The sequence below is a fragment of the Mastomys coucha genome, unplaced genomic scaffold, assembly GCF_008632895.1.
Source record: "Mastomys coucha isolate ucsf_1 unplaced genomic scaffold, UCSF_Mcou_1 pScaffold14, whole genome shotgun sequence".
Taxonomy (NCBI): domain Eukaryota; kingdom Metazoa; phylum Chordata; class Mammalia; order Rodentia; family Muridae; genus Mastomys; species Mastomys coucha.
The window spans coordinates 86926854-86935662 of record NW_022196896.1 but is presented as its reverse complement, the minus strand read 5'-3'; the positions used below and the strand labels follow the sequence as shown (position 1 = coordinate 86935662).

Genomic DNA, 8809 nt, shown 5'->3' with positions numbered 1-8809 from the left:
TATTTGATGAAAAGACTCCTTTACAGTATATTTATTTTTCTCTTTTTAAACCCAATTTATCTCATTCTTCCATTCAATTAATAGAAAATTATTTCCATCCCTAAATAATATCATTTGCCTTCTCTTTAAAGATTTTTTTCCCCGAATTTCCCCAGGCAACTGAACTGCCATTCAATAACTGGGAATGGATTGTGTTCTGTGCATTTGTACCCAGGAAGGAATGCACCCCGAGGAGTATATCTCAGGTTGCTCCCTCTCCTCTGGTCAGGTAGCCACAAGAAGGTTTATTTGTAGGCTCCCAGAACTGCTTCCCCATGGGGTTTCTCTTGCCTTCTATATCCACGGAATTCAAAGAATTTAGTCTGAAAAAGTAAGAGTTTCTTTTGGAAAGTAGCTTAAAATTAATGTTCTCGGGGGACTGGCAACAGGTCAGCATTGCTTTCTGTTCCCAAAATTAATTCTTATTCTCTGCTTTCACTTACAAGGGGAAGAGGGGGGAGAAGAGTAAGGTCCTGGTTTAAGGCTTAAAATGGTCCAGATGTTTAAAAATAGACATGTCTGGAGGACCCTGAAAGAGTTCTAGTCCTAAGGCACCAGAAGTCTCTAAAGTCGGTGACTCCTAAGTTTGGTGGCTCCTTGGGCCATCTGGCAGCCAGAGAGAGATATTTTAAGCCATGGTAAGGCATGTTGGCAACCTCAAAAACCATACCCTTTGAATGTTAACCTTGTACACCAGCATGAGGCGTGTCTGACAGGGGTACGGGACAGGAAACAAGGGCTGTGCTATGGGATCGCCAGTTCCACAGAAATGCTGTTGACTTCTTTAAAAGACATGTGGTTAGGACAAGTGCCTTCTTCTTTTATTTACTAAGTGTTCTAAAAACTGGAAAAGTCAATCAAAGTTAGATGTTTCCAACTATCCAGCTGTGTCCTAGATTCGGCCTGGATGTGAGGGAGAAACTCGGATTGATTTAAATATGGAGTATTTTTTTCACAGTAGAAATAACTTTTCTGAATTATACTATCTTTCACATGACCCTTGAAGGAAACAAAAATATAGTTTCTGTGGAGAAATTATATTGGTTCTTACAAATATTAACTAAAAGTAGGCATAGGACTAAACAAAAGAAGTTTAAAGTTTCTCTAACCAGCTTAAGTTTTCATACACATAGGATGAGATGGTTATGAATGTTTGTAATCCTGGCACTAGGAGACTGAGGCAGGAGGATTGCTGTGAGTCTGAGGGCCAGCCTGGGCAGTATAACGTAATTTAAGACTAGCCTAGGCAAGACCTGATTTGGGGAGTAGAAACCATGAATAAAATGACTACCAAAAGAAAGTCTTTTCTTAATTAGTAGATATCTGTTTTCAGTTGCAGTTACAATTCATAAAATGCTATACTGGTATATCAATTATAACAACGAACAGACATGCAATGTCCTAAGGTTTCCTGTTGGGTTTTATTCCAACTGAAAAAGGAATTACTCTTCCTTCCTTCCTTCCTTCCTTCCTTTCTTTCTCTCTTTCCTTCTTGCTTTCTTTCTTTCTGTCTGTCTGTCTGTCTTCAAAGGTTGTTCCTTTATTTATCGGTTCCTCTTAAAGACTTATTTCGACTGGACTCCGACTCAGAAGTACCATCAGAAGAGAACACAGCCCACATCTTCTGGCAATCTGTTTCTGGCATTTGGCTTTGGCTTCTGTCATTCTCTGGGAGAAACGTTTAGCACATCCTGCAGCTTCATCCTCATTGTTCTTAGTGAGTTGTTTCTTCAGAGCAATATGTCAGCATTTGGGCTGCAGGACACATGGAGTGACAAGATGCTGAATCTTGAGTGCTTTGGTCCTGGGCTTCTGGCCTTCCTTGTTTCAGAGCTTTCCGGCAGCATATTGGTGGACGTCATCTTCTTTAGAGAGATTGGAAAGCTTTCATATTTTGCTAGCTCACTTGGGCTGAATTGGCTGATGCTCAGTAGTATCCATTGGTTAAGGAATATCTCTCTCGCTCCCACCCCTTTTTTCCCTAATAACTAAATTGAGAAACTCTGATTGGCATCTACAATGCATTTTTTAGCAGACTTGCATGTCCTTGCTCCAGTTCTCCTTGGTCTGTATCAAGAATGCCTCTTAATAGCAGCCGCACTGTACCATGGGTCAAAACATCTTGCTTCGTGGGTGTCTTTGTTAGGGTTTTACTACTGTGGACAGACACCAGGACCAAGACAACTCTTATAAAGACAACATTTAATTGGTGCTGGCTTACAGGTTCAGAGGTTCAGTCCATTATCATCAAAGTGGGAGCGTGGCAGCATCCAGGCAGGCATGGTGCAGGAGGAGCTGAGAGTTCTGCACCTTCATCTGAAAGCTGCTAGCAGTTAGGCTGAGGGTCTTAAAGCCCATACCCACAGGGACACACCTACTCCAACAGGGCCACATCTCCTAATAGTGCCACTTCCTGGGACAAGCATATATAAAGCATCAAGTGGGAAAACCTTGCCTGTGGTTCCCACCCCTGATTCAGACCACATAACCCTTCCAGTCTTCACTAAGAGCAACATCAGCTACTTTTCACAGAAAGCACAAAGTTTGTGTTCGTTGTCCATGTCAATGAGCTTCTGACAGCTGGTAGCTGGGAAGAAGATATTCAGCTTCATCTTGACATGGCTAACTAACTGCCTAGGAAAAGTTCACCCCGAGCCCCACCCCCAACCCCCAAAAGCTCCTAGTTTCTTTAAGTTGAAATATCTCAAGTTTAAGGGAGGAATGCTGCCTTATTAGCTCTTGAGTTGAAGGCAGTAGGTAGGAAGTTTCTAAATGACCCAGATTTTAGTATCAGTTCTGACACATTCTGTTCACTTGAAAAACAAACCAAAATCCTTTCTACAAAATGGGAAAACTCCTATGTCCATGTCTACAAGGTAAAATTGATTAGCCAAAACATCAGTTTTGCACTTCAAATATGTATCATTTTTTGTTGATTAAAGACCAAATTAATTTCTCTAAGATTTCTGTGTGTGTGTGTGTGTGTGTGTGTGTGTAGGTGTTTCTGTGTGTGTTTGTGTGTTTATATGTTACTCTTTGTGTTTCTCTGTGTACATGTTCCTGTTTGTGTGTGTTTTGTGTGTGTATATATGTTCCTGTATGCATACATGTGTATAGGTGCACATGGGTGTGCAAGTCAGAGACTGGCAGCAGTGTTTTCCTTATTTGCTTCTCTACCTTCTTTTAAAATTCATTCATTTATTTAATGTATGTGAGTACACTGTCAACTGTCTTCAGACACACCAGAAGAGGGCACCAGATCCCATTACAGAGGGTTGTGAGCCACCATGTGGTTGCTGGGAATTGAACTCAGAACCTCTGGAAGAGCAGACAGTGCTCTTAACCTCTGAGCCATCTCTTCAGCTTCTCCAACCTTTTTAGACAGGGTCTTTCACCTAACCTGGAGCTCACTGGTTAGCTAGCATAGGGCTGGGCAGAAGTCTCAGCAGTCCTCCTGTCTTTATCCCTAGCACTGGGATCACAGGTCTTCATGCTTGTGCCGTGAGTACTTCACCAACTGAACCATCTCCCCTAGCTTCAAAGATTCCTCTTCCTACCCATATTCCACCTGTAGTGTCATGAATGATAACGTCCCCCATAGACACTCGTGATCCCAGGTGACAGCACTGTTTGAGGAGACCTAAGAGGTATAGACTTTTTGGAGGAAGTCACTGTGGATGGCTTTGAAAATTTAAGGACTCGTGCTTCACACTTGTAGTCCAAGGTGTGATTCCTCAACTTCCTATTCCTGCTGCCATGCCTGCTACCAGCTGCCTCCATTCTGCTATCACGGACTCTGGCCCTGTAGAACTAGAAGCCAGAATAAAGGCTTTCTTCCATGACTGTGGCCATGGCCGACCGTGACCGTGAGCATGACCATGGTGTTTTATCAAGGTAATTAGAAAGTGACTGATTACACCAACTGCAGCTAGAAAACCACCTGGAGAGCAGTAGGCCGACTGTCTGCCTGTACACATCACCCTGAAGCTTCCCTCCTGCAGCCTTCTAAGGCTCTGCAACCTCATGAGGCTAGAAAATTCAGCAATTTCATTTTTTTGTTTGTTTTTCTCTTCATGAGGTTTAACAGTAAACCAAGTAGAAAGAAGGAAATGCCAAAAATACATCTGCTGATGTCTCAAGTATGTGACAATATTTTGTACCTTACAAAAACAGTGTACCCGATCTAGACATTTGAATGAAGTCGCTGCAGAACATAAATTGTATGAGAAAAAAAACTTTAAAAAAAGGAGTAAATCCAAGTTCTCTTTGTTAGTGAAAATTTGGACAAACTTTCTTTCTTCCTTTTGTTTTTTCTTTCTTTGTTTAAGATTTATTTTATGTATGAGTACACTGTCACTGACTTCAAACACACCAGAAGAGGGCATCAGATCCTATTAAAGATGACTATGAGCCACCATGTGGTTGCTGGGAATTGAACTCAGAACCTCTGGAAGAGTAGTCAGTGCTCTTAACTGCTGAGCTATCTCTGCAGCCCCATGAACCAACTTTCTTACTGTAACTCATCTAGAGTTTTCTACAAGTTATAATGAAACAATTCACAGTGGTGGCTACAAAGTTGAAGCTTTTGGAAGTTTCAAGACTTCAACTCTAGCCAGCCTTGGATTCCAACTTAGGAATGTGCAGGTGGAGCCAGTTAAGCTTGCCATCTGGGCAAAAACCAACATCGCTTTGGCTCTTGGGTGAATCCAGACAGAGAAATCTGAAAATCAACCAAGTAACTTGTGATTGATATTGGTTATTAACTTTCCTAGAATCTTCTAGAAAACAAGCTAGTAGATGCACCTGCAGGAGAGTTGTAGATTGGGTTAATGAGATGGAAAGACTCAGCCTGAATACAGGCAGCGTCAGTCTGTGGACTGGTGTCCCAGACTGAATAAAAAGAGAAAGCGAATTGAGTCCCATTGATCCCACCTCTGCTTCCTTACAACAGATACAATGTAGCAGCCATGATTTTCTCACTCTCAAACGTGAGACAAAGAAACCCTTCCTTCCTTGTTTTTCTCAGGCATTCTGTCATAGCCATAGGAAAAGAATCTGATGCTGTAACCACTGACCTTTCCTGTCACAAGACAAAATACACAGTTCTCTCATAAGCGTCATTTCTATTTTTCTGAGTTATCCATCACTGTTTTGAGGGAAAACAATCCTTAAACTTTTCAGAAAGCACATTAAGTGGAAACCTAATTCTAGGTTTGGTAAGTTAAGTATATGGTGCTAAACACTTTGATGTGTGTGTGTGTGTGTGTGTGTGTGTGAGAGAGAGAGAGAGAGAGAGAGAGAGAGAGAGAGAGAGAGAGAGAGAGAAAGAGAGAGAGAGTTTGCTGTTGCTGTGGCAAAAAAAAAAAGATGAAGAAAGAAAAGTTTATTTTGACTTATACTTTCGGTGGTTTTAGTTCATGGGGTCATTTGATTCCATCACTTCTGGACCCATAGTGAAGCACACCATACTGGAGAGCACAGAGCTGAACAAAAGTACTTCCCTCATATAAATCCTTATCTTTCTTAAAATTATAAACATTTTTGTAATAGGGCCACTCTTGAACTCACTCCCAGACTATTGCATGTTGACCTCATTAGAAGAGAGAGTACTTCGTTACTTTTCTGTTATGGTAAGACACCATATCGGTGGCCATGTTTAAAAGAAGTGTTTCATTATGGATCTATGGTTTCAGAGGGTTAGACTCCATGATGGCAGAGCAGAGGAGGGATGTGGTAACTGAGAGCTCACATTTGGATCTTCAAACAGGAAACAAAGAGCACACTGGAGATGTCTCAAGTCTTTTGAAACTTCAAACCTGCCCCCAGTGACACACCTCCTCCTCCAAGGCCATGTACCCTAACCCTTCCCAAATGGTTCAACCAACTGAAGACCAAGAATTCAAATAGTTGAGCATATAAGGGCCATTCTCATTCAAACCAGCACAGGAATAAACGGCAAATATAGGCAGTTCATCCATTTCCAGGATAAGACAGTCTGTTTTGTTTTATGGGCATTCATTTATCTCCTCTAGCCTGGAGAGACTGCTTGACTGGACTGATGTGAGAGGACAACTCATCTTCCAGTACATTCTACTGACAGCTCTTCGTGTGTAAACCTGGGAAGATTCTCTTGCACATATTTTGATATTGCCTCTTTTAATATGTTCTTTACTTATGGATAAGTTAAAGATATACACACAAACTTTAAAAAAATAATTGCTGTGAGTTAAACCCTTAAGGATTCATGTAACCCATGCTATCCTCCAAGTATTTTTGTACCAACACAGAAGTTTATCAACATTAAGTCCAAGAAAAAAATATCCAAGTAGGGCTGAGGAGATGGCTCAGTGGGTAACGTGCTTGCTATACAAGCATGAGGACTTGGTTTAAGATCCCCAGAACCCACACAAGAAGCCAGGTGCAGCAGTATGCCTATAACCCCAATGGGGTAGGCAGACATAGGTAGATCCAGGGGGCTTTCTGGCCAGCCAGTCTAGCAGAAACAGGGAGCTCCAGGTTCAGTGAGAAACCCTGCATCAAAAATAAGGTGAAGAGCAATAGAGAGGAAAGGCATTCAATGTTGACCTCCGACCCTCACATGCACAGGCACAGAAGAACGCATCTGGCATACATATGTGCATGCAGAATTATACCATCCACACATGAGTACAAAAGATATCTGGGAAACCACAAGTCAGCTTTCCCTATGCCTAATGAGAACCCTACTATAATGGTTTCCTCATTTTCATCTTCATTTGAGAGGGAGCCTATCTCCTCAAGAGCCATGATCTCACTAGTCTCAGAAATCCTGGCCAGGAGCCCCAGGAGAATTAGATTGTTACTTCAGCTCTGGCAAGCCTCGGCCAGTGCAAACCTATACGGACACGTCTGAGCTTGTCATTAAACGTAATGTTAACTTTTATGTTTAGATACCAGAACGAAAATCTAAATGTTGGAACCTTGCAAGCTCCCAAACTCTGTTTTCTCTAGCATAGCAAAGTAATGTATTCTTCTCCCAGTAAAATAATCATCTGTTTTCTAAATCAGTGGTTCTTAAAATACAAGGTTGCTAGCCCAGAAGCATCATTATTACCTAGGAGCTTGTTAGAAATGCAGATTATCTACCCCCCTCTCTACCTGCTGAAGCAGGCATTCCAGGGGCAGGGCCCAGAAATCCTGTTGGAACAAGCCCTCCCAGGAATTCTAATGCATGGAAGGTTTGACAGTCACAGCTAGATATAGTCTGAGAATTAGAGCATTCTTATCCTCCAGGATCATATTAGAAATGCAGAATGTCAGGCTCTAGACCAGACCTGTATAACCAGAAACTACACTGTAGCAATCCCTGGGTGGATTTGTATGAACGTTAATATTTGAAAAGTATACTCAAGGATAAAACTGAGAAAGCAAGCCTGAGTAAGTAAATTAATGTGGCACTCTCTTGTACCTCCCTTAGTGTGTGTGTGCATGTGTGTGTGTGTGTGTGTGTGTGTGTGTGTGTGTGTGTATGTGTGTGTGTGCGTGTAATGTGTCCAGGCGGAGGGTGGTGTGCATATGGAGGTCAGAGGTCAACATCAACTGTCTGCTGTCTTCTTCAGTGGCTAGCCACCTTTTTGTTTTTGTTTTGTTTTAAAGCTGGGTCCTCCCTGAACCCAGAGCTCACAGCTTACTGACTGGCTAGGTGTCTGCCTATTTCTACTCCCATAGAGTGACAGACACATTCAGCATGCCTGGCTTTTCCTGGAGTTCGGGCATGTCTTCATGTTTGCATGGCAGGCTCTTTACCAACTGAGCTATTTCCCACACTTTCTTCATTCAAGCATGGCAGGCTCTTTACCAACTGAGCCATCTCCCACACTTTCCTCATTCAAGCCTCTCAAGAGCATTGAAGCCCAAGTATGGTGGCAAATTCCATCTTACACATGAGACACGAGGAGGGTATGCAATCAACCAAATGTCACAAAGCCAGCAAGTACGGAATCCAAGATTGGACTCAGGCAGTTTAAATCTGAAATGCAGGCTCTTAGCCACAGTCTACAAGTAATTCTGATCGTAATTACAGCAATCCCACACACACACACACACACAATACAGTCTCTCTAACATAACTTTGTTCATTGTAACTCAGTAACCCTTTCCCTAAAGCTAAAAGCAATGTATGCATGTATTTTAGCTGAGAAAACCATTTATAGAGGTGTATTTTATGACAGTTCTGACCTGTTGAAGCTTATGGTGCAAGGTTAATAAATGTAGGTGTGCTGTAACTATTTTCTGAACCAATGAATGAGTGAATGGTCTTACTATAATATGTTCGGTTATGCAGGAGCAGAAATGAGATGCCTGTTTACATACTGAGACCACGGATGTTTCCTACGCATATGAACAACTGAGAAAAACCCAGAAGAAGAGAAAGGGTCAGACAGGCAAAGAATGGAAGATGAATAAATATTCACTAGAGTTTCCAGTGGACTCCAGACTCAAGTAAATAGATATGAGTATATATAATGGAGATACACAAATCATTTACAAATCAAGATTAACGCCAAAGCGTCAAAGCGTCACATCTAACCCACTCAGACTTAGATTACTTTCAAGTATGTCCTAAGTGAGTATTTACATGGGCGAGTTGTAACGTCTTACTTCCCTTTCGCACAGAAACAGAGACACAGGGTCTGGCTTGATAACAGTAGCTGCCTCACTAATGGGTTAGGGTTAGGGCTAGGGTTAGGGTTAGGGTTAGGGTTAGGGTTAGGGTTAGGGTTAGGGTTAG

The 8809-nt window shown here is 41.9% G+C and overlaps 1 pseudogene; it reads right to left on the bottom strand.

The window, feature by feature from the left end:
- Window positions 1-1596: 1596 nt before the first annotated feature.
- On the bottom strand, window positions 1597-2651 carry LOC116089451 (annotated as a pseudogene).
- Between the last annotated feature and the right edge of the window lie 6158 nt (window positions 2652-8809).